The following is a 20,286-nucleotide window of genomic DNA, read 5'->3' as shown; positions in this document are numbered from 1 at the left end:
ACAACATTTCGTTCTCGGAGTCGGTTTTAAAAGAAAACCTGTATACCTACGTTAAAAAGAATGTATATACCCTATTCTAGTACCTGTGTTTACCACTATATCATGCAAATGTTTTCGAGATTTTTGCTGACACCGTTTCCCATTTCGATATTAAATATTATATACTTAACAAATTATAGCCTTTCTGAATACAGCTTTTGCCCAACTGAATATAAGAGAATCGCGCAAAAATTTCAAGGAAAAGTCGGCCGGAGTGGCCGAGCGGTTCTGGGCGCTACAGTCTGGAACTGCGCGACCGCTTCGGTCGCACGTTCGAATCCTGCCTCCGGCATGGATGCGTGTGATGTCCTTAGGTTAGTTAGGTTTAAGTAATTCTAAGTTCTAGGGGACTGATGACCTGAGAAGTTAAGTCCCATAATGCTCAGAGCCATCTGAACCATTTTTCAAGGAAAATTTTCGAGATTTTTGATAGCACTATTGTCCCCAAGCGCCCACCCTCTGTCCTACCTCTCTCTCTCGCTCTCTCCCTCTCTCTCTCTCTGTCTCTCTCTTCTCTCTCTATCTCTCTCCCTCTCCACCCCACCCCCCTCTATCTCTCTCTCCCTGTTGTTCGATAGAAGTAAATGGGCAGCGTGCTTTTCGAGATTTTCGGTAATAACGTAAGGCAACAATATATCATTATATAGTAGTATATATCTAGACCATACAAAACACCTGGCGCCGGTATTGCCAGCACATGCCTAGTTCGGAGTCGCAGGCTGCTCCCGAAGCCTCCATTGACTGTCCCATTTACAACCGACTGGACATAGATTCCAAATATCTTATTAAAGTGTATTATAATCAGACCTTTTTCAAATTAAAGGCGGTTTTGGAAGACACGCTGGGCAAGTGCGGTAATTCCTTCTAGAAAGCACTTCCTTGGCGCTTATGCGTGATATTTTTACCGTGGGAACGGTAGACGGCACACAACAGTTGACAAATTTGTAGGCCAATAAAAGAATAAAGTTAGAGACTGTCCGAATGGAGGCTTCGAGACATCACAGGAGATACTTGCGATGAGGCTAGTTAGTAGAGACTTCACTTTGAGATACCAGAGTAGGGGCATCAGCGACGCTCTGAGGTGCCGGGAATTCAGCTCCGACCGCTGCACAAAGACGCTCACCGACCATTGATCCTAAGCCGCTGATGGGAGCTGCTGCGAGCTGACTACACCGCACATCGAGTCACGCCAGTAGCAGCCCGACCATCGCTCAGTAAATGACTTGCACCATAGCGCTCCCATCAAAGTCCGCCTTCCAGTTCAATCTGTCTCTCACTTACCACGATTTAAAACGCTGGTAAGGACCCTGAGAGCTCTTTTGTTGCAAGCTAGACGAGTAGTCGGCATTGCCCAGTTATGTATTTACTCCTGTCTTCTATTAGTCCTCCATCCATCCCACTTTCAGTCTCTCTTCTTGTTTGTCTATGTCCGCCTCCCCCTTACATCTGTCCCTCTGCTCCTCCCCGTCCGTGAATCTCATCCTTCCCCTCAGATTCTATCTTTTCTCACACCTTGTCTCTTTTCCCACATCCTCCTCCCACCACTTCCTGTCACTCTTTCTTTTCCCTGTCCACCTCCTCCTCTATCCTATCTCTATCCATCTCTTCCACACTCCATCTCTGTCCATCTTCTCCTCTTTCATTTCTTTGTCCATCTCTTCCTCCCTCTGTGTTCATCTGCCGTTTCTCCCTCACCGTGTACCTGTCTCCTCTACCCAACTTCTCTTTGTGAAGTCTGACAGCGATAAAAAGTTGTTTAAACGTCTCAAATTATGTGTAAGGTTTGTTGCAAGTATACATACACGTACACGTTTTATAATACACTCCTGGAAATGGAAAAAAGAACACATTGACACCGGTGTGTCAGACCCACCATACTCGCTCCGGACACTGCGAGAGGGCTGTACAAGCAATGATCACACGCACGGCACAGCGGACACACCAGGAACCGCGGTGTTGGCCGTCGAATGGCGCTAGCTGCGCAGCATTTGTGCACCGCCGCCGTCAGTGTCAGCCAGTTTGCCGTGACATACGGAGCTTCATCGCAGTCTTTAACACTGGTAGCATGCCGCGACAGCGTGGACGTGAACCGTATGTGCAGTTGACGGACTTTGAGCGAGGGCGTATAGTGGGCATGCGGGAGGCCGGGTGGACGTACCGAAGACTTGCTCAACACGTGGAGCGTGAGGTCTCCACAGTACATCGATGTTGTCGCCAGTGGTCGGCGGAAGGTGCACGTGCCCGTCGACCTGGGACCGGACCGCAGCGACGCACGGATGCACGCCAAGACCGTAGGATCCTACGCAGTGCCGTAGGGGACCGCACCGCCACTTCCCAGCAAATTAGGGACACTGTTGCTCCTGGGGTATCGGCGAGGACCATTCGCAACCGTCTCCATGAAGCTGGGCTATGGTCCCGCACACCGTTAAGCCGTCTTCCGCTCACGCCCCAACATCGTGCAGCCCGCCTCCAGTGGTGTCGCGACAGGCGTGAATGGAGGGACGAATGGAGACGTGTCGTCTACAGTGATGAGAGTCGCTTCTGCCTTGGTGTCAATGATGGTCGTATGCGTGTTTGGCGCCGTGCAGGTGAGCGCCACAATCAGGACTGCATACGACCGAGGCACACAGAGCCAACATCCGGCATCATGGTGTGGGGAGCGATCTCCTACACTGGCCGTCACCACTGGTGATCGTCGAGGGGACACTGAAGAGTGCACGGTACATCCAAACCGTCATCGAACCCATCGTTCTACCATTCCTAGACCCGCAAGGGAACTTGCTGTTCCAACAGGACAATGCACGTCCGTATGTATCCCGTGCCACCCAACGTGCTCTAGAAGGTGTAAGTCAACTACCCTGGCCAGCAAGATCTCCGGATCTGTCCCCCATTGAGCATGTTTGGGACTGGATGAAGCGTCGTCTCACGCGGTCTGCACGTCCAGCACGAACGCTGGTCCAACTGAGGCGCCAGTTGGAAATGGCATGGCAAGCCGTTCCACAGGACTACATCCAGCATCTCTACGATCGTCTCCATGGGAGAATAGCAGCCTGCATTGCTGCGAAAGATGGATATACACTGTACTAGTGCCGACATTGTGCATGCTCTGTTGCCTGTGTCTATGTGCCTGTGGTTCTGTCAGTGTGATCATGTGATGTATCTGACCCCAGGAATGTGTCAATAAAGTTTCCCCTTCCTGGGACAATGAATTCACGGTGTTCTTATTTCAATTTCCAGGAGTGTATGTGTGGATGTTAGTAAAGGGAAAAACTCAAGAGATTTGTTAAGTATTTGTTGCCTTGGTCCAGAACACTATTTTTTGCCAATACAAATGTTTGTGAGAATTTAATTACGTTCTTGTGGTTGGCGTTCCCAATCCCTTTATTTATTGCGCACATGCATCACAAGATAAATAGCAAATGATAATGGCGCTTTGCTAGGTCGTAGCAAATGACGTAGCTGAAGGCTATGCTAACTATCGTCTCGGCAAATGAGAGCGTAATTTGTCAGTGAACTATCTCTAGCAAAGTCGGCTGTACAACTGGGGCGAGTGCTAGGAAGTGTCTCTAGACTTGCCGTGTGTCGGCGCTCGGTCTGCAAGGCTACCACCTAGCAAGTGTGGTGTCTGGCGGTGACACCACAGCCAGCGATGTGGAAGTCGTAGGATACTCTTAGCAGTGCCATTTGTGTTGACAGTTCGAGCGGCGCGGCCTATTGCCCGACGTATTTGTAGCAGTTCTGAAGCGAATGCCATGAAGTGTTTCCTTCAGTTTAGAAATCAAGTTGAACTCACGAAGGCTTAAGTCAGGGGAGTGCAGTAGGTGGTATAACATTTAGCAGCCCCAACAGTCAAACAAATCAGTAACAGCTTGCAACCAGCCGATATGGTCGAGCGGTTCTAGGCGCTATAGTCTGGAACCGCGCGACCGCTACGGTCGCAGGTTCGAATCCTGCCTCGGGCATGTATGTGCGTGATGTCCTTAGGTTAGTTAGGTTTAAGTAGTTCTAAGTTATAGGGGACTGATGACCTCAGCAGTTAAGTCCCATAGTGCTCAGAGCCATTTGAACCATTTTTGAACAGCTTGCACTGTACGTGCTTGAGCATTGTGTTGCAAAATGATGGCCAGTTCGTGCAGAAAGTGTCATCACTTCTGTCTCTAAGCTAGTCTTACATTGTGTTTCAAAAATGAACAGCATACAGAAAGAAGTCAGTAGAACTTTGAAACACGTATCTATTTTGAACGAGCTGTAAATAAATAGTTGTCACTATTAAAGTTCCAACCCTCGTACTAACGTGACATTAAGAAAAATGAATTGCAGCATCGGACCATTCATCTCGTCACGAATGTGTCTGCTGTGCTAGCCTCTTCTTCCCAGAATATCGATCAAAGTCTCAAATATTTGTAGAATACATTCAAATCTACACTCATTGTCTAGTCACAAGTGGTTGCATCTTTCTATAGGGATGATATTCTTCCCAGTTCTCGCGTTCTAACCCAGCCTTTGCTCAAACTTTGAATAAAATTCATAGTTAATGACGGCTCAAAACTTCCAGTATAAGTATTCATCCTTGTTCTGCAAACGGCCATGTCAACGAGGGCAGAGGAGCTGATTTAGTTTTATGGAAATCTCCTTCTCTTCAGATGGAAAACTGCCACATTAGATATGGAAAAATCAGTGAGATGAGGATGCAGAAAGCAGTGGAAATCATTGCATTAAAGGCATAACATTTTTATCCACTGACCATGTGAGCTTTAATTGAAAAATTTTCATGATGATCTCTCAAGGTTATCACGAAAAAATGACTGATCCAATGAAAGTGTAACATTCTACTAGTTGTAGCATGACATGTCAGAAGTTTAACTGTGGTTAAGAAGCTATATAACTCAGAAAAGAGAAATCAAATGCTCAGTTAACATTTAGCTGGGGTCAGTGAAGTGAACTGGAAATAGGGTTTTCTCATTAGACGAGTGTTTTGTCGTATCTACAGAAGAGAAAATGGCATAAAGATGTAGCATTCATTTTCAATAGGATGGAAGCGCAGAGAGTGAGTTACTGTGAAAAGTTTATTGACAGCATAATTCTCATCACAATAAACAGCAAAAAAATTCTCTTTAAAACTGACAGAAAACCAGCGTTGACTACAAGAGATGTAAATGGCGATGTCACAAACAAAGATAAACAGTTAGGTAAAGTATATGAAGAGATGAACTGCTAATAAAGCGGGAGTACTGGAACGCTGTAGCAGATGAAGGAATTTTAACATCACGAGTCAAGGCGCAATAGCATTTATTACACTACTCTGCAGTATGGCTCGTAGCTTTGGAGCCATTGTCGGTGATAGGACCAGCCGGTTGTATCTTAGCGTGACTCATTTGCACCTGTCGCTAGCCTAGCCATGGGAAGCGGTACCTCTGTCAATTCGAGCGAGAGAATATTCAAGCCCCTAAGAATCTAAATAAACTATATTAAATATCATTCAATTTAGTTAAAAGCCAATATGCTGCCCTTTGTTATTAAAAAGAAGATTGTGTGAAAATCTCAGCTTTCTAGCTAGCATGCTTTCAGAGTTAGAGAAAATTACCTAAAACCCCCCAAACCGACACTTGTATGATTAAAGTCAGTTGGGATTGATAACTGTTTGTTTTGTAGTACCATTTGGAATTATTACTGAAGTTCACAAAATGTTAGGTCAGTTTGCTTGAATTTTCATAATTAAAAAACATTAACTGTTTCTCATTTTCGTTATATAAAATTCAGAAAAGATCAGTATTTATTTAACGTGTTGTGTGAGTAAATGAGAATGAGTGAGAGTGTGTATGTGGGACATACGAAAAAATTCATTATCTCAGGTTAAACATTACATAACTGTATCATGGGAAAGTGTTAAGCAAGCAAGATGCAACTGAAAATGTAATTTCCCCACCTTGCTAATGACGTATGTCTAAGGGTACTCGCTTTTGTCAGAAGGCAGTCAGAAGAGCCGTCTACAGAGTAATAGTTTTCTAAAGTTACTTCAAGATTAGTTTTCTTTTCGTTTGGTTTTGTTAAACATTTTATTAATACTTGCATAATGAAGTGACGTAAATGCATCTGTGAATGTTGATTGGCATAAGACAGTTTTAGCGCGAGAAAGAACTCGGAAGATAGTTTTGATTGGTTGGTCATTTTGAACAACCAATCAACGTTAAGCATTTCCCGCGCATTGCAAGTAGTTATAGGCCCTGGAAGGAACGGCAGTGAGTCAGTCATTGGCTAGCTATCGGACGTACAGGTCATGTTAGACGTGTCCGTCTACATTATGAGTAAAATGAAGAAGTTACTGGTTTCTCGAGTCCGGATCGTATTGCTGTGAAAGCAGTTGCATTTACAGACATATTGTGAAAATCTGAGCTTTGTGAAGTGATCTGTTGGAAAGATAAGAGAACTTTCGGCCTTTTAATTACGTACGGGCTGACGGCAAGTGTTTAATTTTGAACCTAAAGAAATAAAAGAACTCGCTGCGAAATTTTGTCATTTTTCTAAAGAGATGAAGCAAACATCCTCCACCCGAAAATTGTGTTATAAGCTATTACAGAATAGCTTTTCGCCAGAGTTTACGCGGGCTTTTCAAACGTAAGTATTTACGGTGTTTTTCTTCAACGCTGCTTTTAACATCGCCTCAATAGTATCTACCTGTGCAGAGAAACGGGCTGGTGATCTGACGTCTTACTGAGGTAGGTGGAACTTTTGTAGTGGACAGTACGACGAGAGACAGTGAACGAACACAGACGAGGCATTTCTAACCCGCCGCGCCGCAGAATAGACAACAGATTTGCAAGAAAATATGGCTTCGGTAGTAGGAATGGAAGAAGAGAAAGACTAACAGAGCTCTGAAATAAATTTCAGCTAGTAACAGCGAATGTATTGTTCAATAATTACGAGGTGGAGATACACCTCGAAAGGGCCAGTAACACAGGAAGATTCCACCTGGACTGCATCGCGGTCAGGAAGAGTTTCCGAGAGCAAGGAATTGGAGTGCAAGGCGTGCTGAAGTAATGAGGAATTACGAGGTGCGGAACATAGCGAATACCACAGTAAGAAAACCAGATGAAGAGGAATGGACATCTCTTAGAAGGACAATCACGGAAGGTGGACAAGACAGCAATGCTTTAAGGAGAATTGCTGCGAAGATGCATTGGGTAATAGAAGAAATAGTTCAGTGGATAGACAATAGAAGGAAATACAAAAACTTCATCGCAAGACAGGAGTTAACCAATATAAATAACTTAGGAATGAAATTAATAAGAAGTGAAACGAAGCAAAAACTAAATGCCCGTCGAAGGACTGATGTAGCGTATAGAAAATTCAAAGAAGTCTTTGGTGAAATTAAAAGCAAGGTTGTCAATATTAGTAACGGAATCGAAATTCAAGGCCTGTACAAGGGAGAGGAGTTTACCTATAATGTGATGGAAGAAGTCGAAAGGAAGATATATCGGATCCAATTTTGAAGACTTAGTATCAAATGAGACATATTGGATAGTTAGGTTTCGTTTGGAATTTGTGAAATATCCGAAATCGTTGGGGGTAATCAATCACGAGCGTGTTGAAAATGGTATCTAACTCCTGTGACACTGGAGACATACTATCAGACTTTCGGAAAATTATCATCCATACAGTCCCAAAGACAGCAAGATCAGATAAGTGACAGAACCGTTGCACAATCAGCGTGTCATCTCATGCATACAAGTAGTTGATAAATATAATACACAGAAGCATAGAAAAAGGAATGGAGGATCTGTAAAATAACTATCAATTTTGTTTTCGGAGAGGTAAAGTTATCAGAGAAACAGTTCAGATGTTGCCATTGGTAATGAATCCCAGAATTAAGGAAAATCGAAGAACTCTCATGGGATTTGCCGTCGTAGAAAAAGCTTTACACAGTGAAAATCGTGCAAGATGATCTAAATTCTGAGAAAAATATGAGTAATATATAGAGAAAGACATGTAATGGACAATTGGGTACAAGAACCAAGAGGAAATGGTAAGAATGGAAAGAAATCGAAGAGCAGGGATTAAAAAGATTGTAATATTAGGACGCAGTATTTCCCAGCTACTGTTCAATATGTACAGTCATACTCAAAAGTATCCGAACGACCTGAATTGCATTTCGCCTGATTCACAAGCAAACCACATAACGCAGTTGTCTAGCAGATCCTCTAATCGCTTCATGATACAGTCGTTTGACTATTGTAATGGTTCCAACAAGTCACCACTAGAAAACACTGCTCTGTATCGCAATAACTCAAGATGTAAAGTAATACCACGATTCTAGAAATCTCAGAGAACGCCTTATCACAGATAAGACTGTCCTTAAGGCTTGTAAGCTCACATTTATTGCAATAAATGACATACCTGAAATTTTACCACTCTCATTATTACGTCAGATAGGTAAGGCGCTTAGTAAGTTAGTCGTATTCATGATTTCCTCTTCAAAGTAACATACCGTACTTGTTATTTAACACAAAATGACATTAAAAATTTAAGTTATTCACGAGCAGCTAGTTGAGAATATGCATTAACTTCAAATGATACGACGAACCGTCTCGTTCTGCATATGGACTCAAACAGAGGTCATGCAGACTAAGATTTCGTGACTGACGGATACTAACAGTTATTCCTGACAAGGCATACCCACAGAGATATAACTCGATTTTAGACAGTATCAGTTAGCAAATATCAACTTTAAATTACATAACGTAAACATTTTTAACGGACGCGAATTACTACCCAGCATCTATTGTCCCTGTTAACGAACTACGAGAGATGTTAAATATTGCTTCTTCACAAGTAACTTACTTGAAATGCCGTGAGGTAAAGCTTTGTGTTGGACAGGGTTTCGAACTCAGAACCTAATCGGATTGTTATCGAAGCACAATCAAACATACCGGATTTTCTCGGCAGTAGCTAGATGTTTTAACTGAAATGGCGAGACGAAACATTAACATTTTCCTTCCCAGGACTCCAACCCCGCATCTATCGCAGTTATATTCTAGAGAAAACTAACGTTAAATTTGGGTTTGTTACACCAGCAGCGACATGTGAGCATGTTTGAACTAGAGATAATATGACGAAGAGTTCAGTGCTGACTGAGAATCGAACCACACATATCGTTTCTACACACAAACAGATGTCAGCTAACGAATTTTTCTCCACGAGCCGCTCGGAATAACATCCTTGAACTTACAGTGATCTCGCAAACATTTATATGTCTCACAGGGGGTCAAAAACGTCAGATGTCATTAGTGTGCCAAAGAATGAAAATGCATTAAAAATCAAAATTATTATCCACCAGCAGATAGGTGTTCTCATTCTAGAGCTTTATATGTCATAATGTAAACCTTAGTGCCGGGCCAGGATTCTAAACCGTTCACGCGCAATATGTGGAGATGTTGAGGAATCTGCAGCTCTGAACAAACAACAAATCGTAGTCGAGCTGTATTGTCACGAAGGGATCAAATTCCGAGTTAAGAGCAGTCTGAGTTGCGTTCCCAGTTCAGAACCAATTTTATCGACATACAGAAGCTCAAATAATAAATGGAATAAGTGTTCTATGACCCTATATAGCATTTGTTTCTTCACTAGAAATAAATAACTGGTATAAGACCACGCCCGGGTTCCCGGGATCGATTCCCGGCGGTGTCAGGGATTTTCTCTGCCTCATGATGGCTCGGTGTTGTGTGATGTCCTTAGGTTAGTTAGGTTTAAGTAGTTCTAAGTTCTAGGGACTGATTACCATAGTTGTTAAGTCGAATAGTGCTCAAAGCCATTTGAACCAATTAGTATAAGAAAGATTACTGGTGATAGAGTTTCTACATGTCGACACTCCTGACATTATTGAGGTGCAACCTAACGTCTACTTGGTAGAGACGTAATATCATGTTTAATGTGAACTTCAGACCATAATGCTGTTATACCTTCTTCACTTGGCGTAGCCACAAAAGAATAGCATATGTCTCTCCCTATCAAAAACCATGGGCAGAAGATGGAATTGAACCCAGACCATAAGAATACGAACCTATCATGAAAGCAACAGACCACGAAATCCTCTTCTCTGTGACTCATTTTCCCATCATAGCGCCGGTGCGCCACACTAGGAAGAGACGTCTGACACACAGGCTCCCTGTTGTGGTTTGCTGTATGTTCAGTACATTTAATTACTTGGTTGACCGAATCGCCATCAACTAGCTGCCTCGGCTACCCATCCAATGCATATATTCGACTGTGTTTTGTAATCACCGAAATAACATCACGTAACTGCCAGCTACACAGAACTTCCGACAGTGTAGGATGCAGAATTTCAATAGGAAGTGTTCCATTCCACTTGAGCTATTCCATTGCCATATCTGTTTGTTGAAAACCTCGTGCAGTGCAAAGAAAAGCTGTAACTTTCTGTCTCTCAGAACTCTAGATCCGGCCGTATGCATTATCTCACAGCACTGTGGAAAGTGTAATTTCTAGAGGGTTTGTTACTGACTGCTGGAGGTGCTGTGACTATGTGTTAGCCGGTAGCGTGATGGGAAGCGTTGTGCACTGTAGATAAGATGTCGTGAGATCGTGTACGTTGGCTGCAACATTTTTTAAAACGCAATTCTGCTGTCTGCTGAAGTTATCAATCTAATGGAACTTTGAACATAATCAATAAACTGCGTGTGCATTGTCAGACTGTTATAGATAACATCAGAGAACTCTGAACACAGACCTAATCGAAATCTAAGTGAGTAATATTTTACAAATTCGTACCGATAGAGGCACGCTTGTGATCAGATACTCAGTTTTATTAAAATAGACTTTCGTCGTAAGGTTTTATTTCACTTCTTATAATACAGTGCACAATTTTCGTAAGGTTTCATTTAGTGTTGTTAAAACAATACTAAACATGAGAGAGGAATTATTCATCAATGATATATGCGAATTCTCTGATGTTATCTATAACAGTCTGACAATGCACACGCAGTTTATTGATTACATGCATGTAGAATATTTGTTCTAAGTTAAAACTGTCAAACAAGGTTTGAAGAAGAATAAAATGCCACTACCACACGACAGTTAATGTAAAAAAATACTTTTCTAACTATTTTGGAACTATGCGCTCCCCGCATACATAATACAAAAGCTTCGCTGCTGCTCGGCCGTCTATTAAACCTGAAAAGAACAAAATGACAAAGAAGTTAGCCCTTTTTCCACATGCGACTATTTTGGGTTGAGAAGTGAAGGGATTTATGTTCAAAGTTCCATTAGATTGATAACTTCAGCAGACAGCAGAATTGCGTTTTAAAAAATGTAGCAGCCAACGTACACGATCTCACGACATCTTATCTACAGTGCACAACGCTTCCCATCACGCTACCGGCTAACACATAGTCACAGCACCTCCAGCAGTCAGTAACAAACCCTCTAGAAATTACACTTTCCACAGTGCTGTGAGATAATGCATACGGCCGGATCTAGACTTCTGAGAGACAGAAAGTTACAGCTTTTCTTTGCACTGCACGAGGTTTTCAACAAACAGATATGGCAATGGAATAGCTCAAGTGGAGTGGAACACTTCCTATTGAAATTCTGCATCCTACACTGTCGGAAGTTCTGTGTAGCTGGCAGTTACGTGATGTTATTTCGGTGATTACAAAACACAGTCGAATATATGCATTGGATGGGTAGCCGAGGCAGCTAGTTGATGGCGATTCGGTCAACCAAGTAATTAAATGTACTGAACATACAGCAAACCACAACAGGGAGCCTGTGTGTCAGACGTCTCTTCCTAGTGTGGCGCACCGGCGCTATGATAGGAAAATGAGTCACAGAGAAGAGGATTTCGTGGTCTGTTGCTTTCATGACAGGTTCGTATTCTTATGGTCTGGATTCAATTCCATCTTCTGCCCATGGTTTTTGATAGGGAGAGACAGATGCTATTCTTTTGTGGCTACGCCAAGTGAAGAAGGTATAACAGCATTATGGTCTGAAGTTCACATTAAACATGATATTACGTCTCTACCAAGTAGACGTTAGGTTGAACCTCAATAATGTCAGGAGTGGCGACATGTAGAAACTCTATCACCAGTAACCTTTCTTATACTAGTTATTTATTTCTAGTGACGAAACAAATAGTATGTAGGGTCATAGAACACTTATTCCATTTATTATTTGAGCTTCTATGTGCCGATAAAATTGGTTCTGAACTGGGAATGCAACGCAAACTGCTCTTAACTCTTAATTTGATCACTTCGTGACAATACAGCTCGACTACAATTTGTTGTTTGTTCATAACTTCAGATTCCTCATCATCTCCACATATTGCGTGTGAATGGTTTAGAATCCTGGCCCGGCACTAAGGTTTAGATTATGAAATATAAAGCTCTAGCATGAGAACACCTATCTGCTGGTGGATAATAATTTTGATTTTTAATGCATTTCCATTCTTTGGCAACACTAACAATATCTGACGTTTTTGACCCCCTGTGAGACATATAACTGTTTGCGAGATCACTGTAAGTTCAAGGATGTTATTCCGAGCGGCTCGTGGAGAAAAATTCGGTAGGTGACATCTGTTTGTGTGTAGAAACGATATGTGTGGTTCTATTCTCAGTCAGCACTGAACTCTTCGTCATATTATTTCTAGTTCAAACATGCTCACATGTCGCTGCTGGTGTAACAAACCCAAATTTAACGTTAGTTTTCTCTAGAATATAACTGCGATAGGTGCGGGGTTGGAGTCCTGGGAAGGAAAATGTTAATGTTTCGTCTCGTCATTTCAGTTAAAACATGTAGCTACCGCCGAGAAAATGCGGTATGTTTAATTGTGCTTCGATAACAATCCGATTAGATGCTGGGTTAGAATCCCTGTCCAACACAAAGCTTTACCTCACGGCATTTCAAGTAAGTTACTTGTGAAGAAGCAATATTTAACATCTCTCGTAGTTCGTTAACAGGGACAATAGATGCTGGGTAGTAATTCGCGTCCGTTAAAAATGTTTACGTTATGTAATTTAAAGTTGATATTTGCTAACTTATACTGTCTAAAATCGAGTTATATCTCTGTGGGTATGCCTTGTCAGGAATAACTGTTAGTATCCGTCAGTCACGAAATCTTAGTCTGCATGACCTCTGTTTGAGTCCATATGCAGAACGAGACGGTTCGTCGTATCATTTGAAGTTAATGCATATTCTCAACTAGCTGCTCGTGAATAACTTAAATTTTTAATGTCATTTTGTGTTAAATAACAAGTACGGTATGTTACTTTGAAGAGGAAATAATGAATACGACGAACGTAATACGTGCCTTCCCTATCTGACGTAATAATGAGAGTGGTAAAATTGCAGGTATGTCATTTATTGCAGTAAATGTGAGCTTACAAGACTTAAGGGCAGTCTTACCTGTGATAAGGTGTTCCCTGAGATTTCTAGTATCGTGGTATTAATTTACATCTTAAGTTATTGCGATACAGAGCAGTGTTTTCTAGTGGTGACTTGTTGGAAACATTTTCAACAGTCAAACGACTGTACCAAGGAGCGATTAGAGGATCTGCTAGACAGCTGCGTTATGTGAGTTGCATGCGAATCAGGCGAAATGCAATTCAGGTCGTTCGGATACTTTTGAGCATGACTGTAGATCGAAAAAGCAATGAGTAAAATAAATGAAAAGTGTAAAGAGTGGGACTAAAATTAACGGTATAAGGATATGAATAATAAGATCCGCTGATGACACTGTTGTCCTCAGAGAAATTAAACGATCTATTCAATGGAATAAACAGCATAGTGAATAGACAATAGGTACTGAAATTAAACCAAAGAAAGACGAATGTATCGAGAAGTAGCAGAACTTCATCAAATTCTAACCTCAAAATTGTTTAACAGGAAGTAGACGATATTAAGGAAATCTTATACCATGGAAACTAAAGAGCACATAAAATGCGTACTAAGACAGGCAGAGAAGATACTCACGGCTAGAAGAAACCTACTTGCGTAAAATGTAGGTCTTAACTTGAGAACGAAATTTATGTGAGTGTAGCTTTGGAGTACACCATTATATGGAAGCGAATTTTGGTCTGTGGGAAAACAGAAAAGGAAGAGAATCCAAGCGCTTATGATATAGTTTTATTAAATGAATTTGAAAATTATCAGTACTGGTAAGATATGGGATGAGGATATTCTTTTCTGGATCAGCCAAGAAAACATCATATGGAAACACTGACAAAAAGAAGAGTAGTCGAGGGTAGAATATGTGTTAAAACACCAGACAACTTCCATGATACTAGAGGAAGCTGTACAGGGTAACAACTGTAGAGGAAGACAGATCTTGGAATATATCCCATAAGTAATCGAGGAAGTAAGGTGCAAGTGTTACTCTGAGATGAAGAGTTTGGCGCAGGCAGCATCAAACCAGTCAGAAGTCTGATGTTTAAACAAAATACAGCGTGTATTCCCCAACCGTTTTTACTCTCTGTAGTTACCTGAATTACCGTGGAAACTGTTGCTTGATATCTTAATACATGTCCTATTATCCTGTCCCTTCCTCTTGTCATCACCTTCCGTATGTTTCTCTCCACGTCGATTACCTAGAGACCTTCCCCGATTCTCATCGTTATCCTATAGCACCAGATCTATTCTGCTCCTGTTTTACAAGAGTCCATGATTTATTTCCATTCAATGTGGTACTCCAAATGCGCATTTCAGAAATTTACGTATTCCTCAAATTAAAACCGTTGTTTGACACTAGTACTCTTCTTTGGACTAGTAATGTTCTAATTATTCTATGTCCTTACTTGGTCAGTCACGTGTTATTTTGCTCCACGTTGGTACAAATGCTTCAAATTGTCAACATCGTGGTCACCGCTTTTGGTGTTAAGTTTCTCATGATTCTCATTTCTGCTGCACTTCACTGCTTTCCTCTTTCTCCACTCTATTTTCGCACAGAATGATAATCCCATTATTGAAACCTTTCTTTTATTTCCTTCATTGCTTCTTGGATGTATTGAATGAAGAGTACGATTAGGTAACAAAGACTACAGCTTCTCGAATACTCTCTGTAATCCAACTGTTTCCTTCTTAGTAGTCCACTCTTATTATTCCCTCTAAGTTTTACACATGTTGTGTATTTATTCGCCACATATGTTCCTAAACGTTTCTAAAATCTTGCAACATTTTTTTATGACAAGTCCAATGAACATATGTTGTTTTTTCTTATCTTTTGTTTCTGTTATCAAGTACAGGGTCGAAACTGCCTCTCACCTGCGCTTATCTTTCCTGAGATCAAACTTCTGGCACAACACAAGGCTCTGACACTCCCCCTTCCCCACTTACCCTCGATTCTGCAAATCTTCCTGAGCCTACATTCTTCTTTTCCCCAGCCCTCTCCTACCATGTTCTCGTGACACAGCCTATGTTGCTGCCCACTGCACCTTCCAGCTGTCCAAAAACTGCATACTGACATCAAAAACGCTAATAAAAATATGAAATTCGCAATCGAAAGAGAATAGAATAACCAAATTAAGTTTCTAGATATAAAAGTCAGAAAACAAAACACTAAGCACATGTCTGAAATACTGTAAACCCATGGGAACTGACATTATCATCCTCCAATCCTCGAGCAAGCCTCACTCACAAGAGCAAGCAGCACTTTAACACTTGCTCTGTAGACTCAACAAAGTGTCATTCAAAAAAGAGAACTACAAAAAGAACAGTTTTGATGTTGCTGATCACCCATTTGTATTGATGTTTATGTAATTATGATACGGCTTTCGGCCTTGTACGCCATTTTCAAGTGATTGAGTTTATGTCATCAACACATGTTGCAGAACATCAAGCTCCAAATTGGCCGTAAATTGAGAAAAATATTGACACCCAACGAAACGCCAGATGTAAAATCACCACTCTGTAAAAAGATCATTAAATAATAGTGGGAGCACGACATATTTAGTAAAAACTGGTTAACTATGATATGTAAGAGATGATAACATGTCCTTCAGTCATAATGATATTGGAATCAAAGAGCATCAGTATCAAAACATTAATGATAGTGGAATCAAAGAGTAGGAGTGATACAACAACTCATACTTTTTGATTCCACTATTATTAGGACTCAAGGACATGTGTTCATCTTTTAAGTATCAAAGTAAACCTGCTTTTACTAAATATGACGCACACCCACTATTATTTAATTATCTTTTTACAAGATGGTGATTTATATATGGCATTTCGTAGGGAGCTGGTATTTTTCTAAATTTCTGGCCAAGTTTTGGCTTGTTGTCCTGTAACACATATTAATAACATGAACTGAATCACTTGAAAATGGCATAAAAGATTGAAACATTGGTTGTAGTTAAATAAACAACAATACAGTGAAATGATGGTATGTTCATTTTTAAAAAAGCAAAAGGAACTTGACTAGCAGACAATGGGAACTCCAGTTCAGGTTATCAACGACGTAAGGGAAAGATACTTCATTATTTATAGTAAAGTTGATACATGAAGTTGCAGATGGGCATAACTAAGAGACACTTCCAAATACGGTTTCGGTCACTTCCTTCTACAGAAAAGAAAACAGGAAATGAGACACACACACACACATTCCGCCACATAAGCAAGCACTCTAGACCCATACATGACCACCGCCCTCTGGTAGCTCGGATCCAGAATTTAGCAATCTCGATGGGACAGGGGAGGGTGAGGGATAGCAGTGTACAGGTACAGGAAAGAAGATCACTGTCTGGTGGAGTGTGCAGGGATTGGACTGCCAAAAGGCACAGCATTGGGAGGCTTTGGGGCAAGATGATAGGGTAGGGGGGAACAAGGAGCGAAAAGGAGAGGAACAGAAAAAGATGGACGGATGTATAAGGTGGGTGACGAGAATGGAAACTGTAAGGTGCAGGGCGAGGGGACAGTATGTTACTGCACGTTGAAGTAAGGATAATTTTGGGAGCAGAAATGTCTTTTAAGGATAACTTCCAACCGTACAGTTCAGAAATGTTGGTGGTGCAGGACAGGATCAGATGGCTCAGGTAGTGAAGTAGCCATTGCAATCAAGCACTTTATGTTCAGCTGCATTTTGTGCCACAGGGTGACCTGCTTTGTACGTGACCACAGTTTGGCAGTGTCAGTTTATCCTAGTGGTCAACTGATTGATAGTCATAGCAATCTAAAACGCTGTGCAACGATTGCCCCAGATCTGGTATATGAAATGACTGCTTTTACAGGTGGTACAGTCTCTGATGAGGTAAGGAAAGCCTGTGACAGGACTTTAATAGGCAGTGCTGGGTGGGTGGACTGGCCACATCTTGCACCTGGGTCTACCAACGGGGTGTGGTCCTTGTGGCAAGTAGCAGGGATTGGGAGTGGCATAGCGAATAACTTGGATGTTGTGGAGCTTAGGTGGGTGAGGCAACGCCATGTTTGGAGGGGTGGGAAGGATTTTGGGTAGGACGTCCCCCATAAGCCAGTTACAGCACTGGAATAGGAAGTCCTGGATGGGTGGATTGGGCAGTTTTCTGAGGCTATAGATACTGCGATAATGAGTAGCTCCATAGACAGTTCAGTTGAAGAGGAATGGACATTTTTCAGAATGTTTCACAGAAGTCGGAAACAAAGACGTAGGTGCAAAGAACTGCAAGGAAATCATGGGTAACAGAAGAAATATTCAAATTTATCGATGAAAGCAGGAAGTATAAAAATGTCCAGAGAAATTCAGGAATACAGAAGTAGAAGTCACTTATGAACGAAATAAACAGGAAGTGCAGGGAAGCTAAAGCGAAATAGCTGCATGAAAAATGTGAAGAAATCGAAAAAGAAGTGACTGTTGGAAGAATGCACTCAACACTTACAAGAGGCAAAACAATGTATGGTGAAACTGAAAGGTCGGCAACATTGAGAATGCAAAGACAGTTCCACTGTCAAATGCTGAGGAGACAGTGGATAGTTGGAAAGAGTACGCTGAAGGCCTTTAAAAGGGGAAGATTTGTCTGATGAAGTGAAAGAAGAAGGAACAGGAGTCGATATAGAAGAAATTTTGATCCAATATTAGAATCAGAATTTAACACAACTTTGGAAGACAAGATCAAATAACGCAGAAGGATAGATAATATTCCATCAGAATTTCTAAAATCATTGTGGGAAGAGGCAACAAAACAACTGTTCACACTGGTGTGTAGAATGTATGAGTCAGGCGACAAGACTAAATAAAAATATTTTGAACATAGTTACACTTCTGCAAAGGTTACAGAACAGCAGGTTTAATAAACAGCAAATCAGATGCAATGGTTTCGACGGATTTAAGGCCAACTTCCTCAGAAGGACAACAAAATTCACATTAACAATCAGTCAGTAAAGTTATCTGCACATGACATGTGTTGGTCATGGTTTGTATGTCCATATGTAAAAGCTAAGGGCCTTAGAATCAAGGGCTTGTCAGAACAGTAAAACCAGTCTCTTAAAATAACAGACCGTGTTAGTAGCTAGACTATGTTTTGGGTGCTATGGAAGGCTGATGAGGAGGAACGCTGTATGTAGGATAGGAGTCAGATAGTTGTGCCTCAAGGCGACAATAGGATGACAGTAATTTGGATAACTTGGTGAAAGTGGTGTCTGGATTGCTGCTCCCAGTGCTGGGAGCGGGATTCAGTTTCAGAGATGTGACTATATAGTAGGAATAGCACAGTAAACGTATCTTGTGGAGGGAGCAGAGGTAGTTTCGGAATGCCTATGCCATGGAGATATATTTTTGCAATATCGGGCTTGTGAGAGTCAGGGACTGGCGGAGTCTGAAGCTGTGAAGGTCACTATGAAAGGAAGGATGGAATCTAGGTAAAGAAAAATTTATTGTTAGGTCTTTGGGGATTATATTATGGTTTAGGCAGCTTTACGTTTTTGATTTTCCAACCTATAGTTCCCACTGATTTTGGCTAATGGCCTTTCTTCAATCCCACAACCCTGTGATGTTTCCCTTTACTACTGTAGCGTTACTCTTCTCAGTGCCCATTGTTTCCCATTTTTCCTGTATTTATTCACGCCTTCCATACAACGTACACTTGTGAGACACACTCTTTTAACTATCGTCCGCGTACAACACAGTGGTATACGACCATGTGGATTGTTGATGCAGCATCTGATGGCCCAAATTTTTTCCATCGATAATTGTATTCTATTCCACATCTCTCACAGGCTTATCCCACTCCGTCACATCTTCCCATCATGGAATGAGCCACCTGTGAAAGGCGCCATGTCTTATACCAGCTCTGCTGCAATCATTGCACAGCTTGTCATATTGCTATGACCACCTACCAGCAGCCCACCAGGATGAATGACCATTGCCAAACTGAGACCAAGAGCAAATCACACCACACTGTGGCATCACATGCAACTGAACATAACACGCCTGACTTCAATGGATCTTCACTCCCCAAGCCATCTGGATCCTTTGTTTCCCCATCAGCTTTTCTGAACTGCAGAGGTGGACAGTATCCTTACTAGACATTCTCTGTTCCTAAAACTGACCAGGAACATACTGCCCCTCTGTCTTCTTACGTCCTCCCTATTCTCGCCTCCCATCTCCTTCGTGTGCCACACACTACCACTGCACCTGTCCATCTCTCCACGCTCCTCTCCTTTTTCTCTCTCTGTTCCCCCTTCCGCCACTTCCCTGCCCCACAGCCTCCCAACTCTGCACCTGTTGACAGTCTAGTCCCCACACTCTCCACCAGGCAGTGGTATTCTCTCTCCCCACCCACATAGTCCTACCCCTTGTGAAGTAACGGGCGAGTCACCGCGCCCTGGAAATATTACATGTTCGGAGTACGGGCGGCCGCACAGGACGCTCGGCGGCCGCGGGGCCTCTCGGCAGGCCGAACACGTGGTGCTGGATGTTGACCGAAGCAAGAGGGGTCCAACGGCCACGTGGCTGGGAATTCCGTGTTGACACTGTGACGAGGACGGTGCTTTGCGTCGATGAAGTAGATTTCTATTTACATCTACATCTACATCCATACTCCGCAAGCCACCTGACGGTGTGTGGCGGAGGGTAACTTGAGTACCTCTATCGGTTCTCCCTTCTATTCCAGTCTCGTATTGTTCGTGGAAAGATGGATTGTGGGTTCTAATCTCTCTGATTTTATCTTCATGGTCTCTTCGCGAGATATACGTAGGAGGGAGCAATACACTGCTTGACTCTTCGGTGCAGGTATGTTCTCGAAACTTCAACAAAAGCCAGTACCGAGCTAC

This window comes from Schistocerca cancellata, chromosome 3 (assembly GCF_023864275.1).
Source record: "Schistocerca cancellata isolate TAMUIC-IGC-003103 chromosome 3, iqSchCanc2.1, whole genome shotgun sequence".
Classification (NCBI taxonomy): Eukaryota; Metazoa; Arthropoda; class Insecta; order Orthoptera; family Acrididae; genus Schistocerca; species Schistocerca cancellata.
This window is presented reverse-complemented; position numbering follows the sequence as displayed.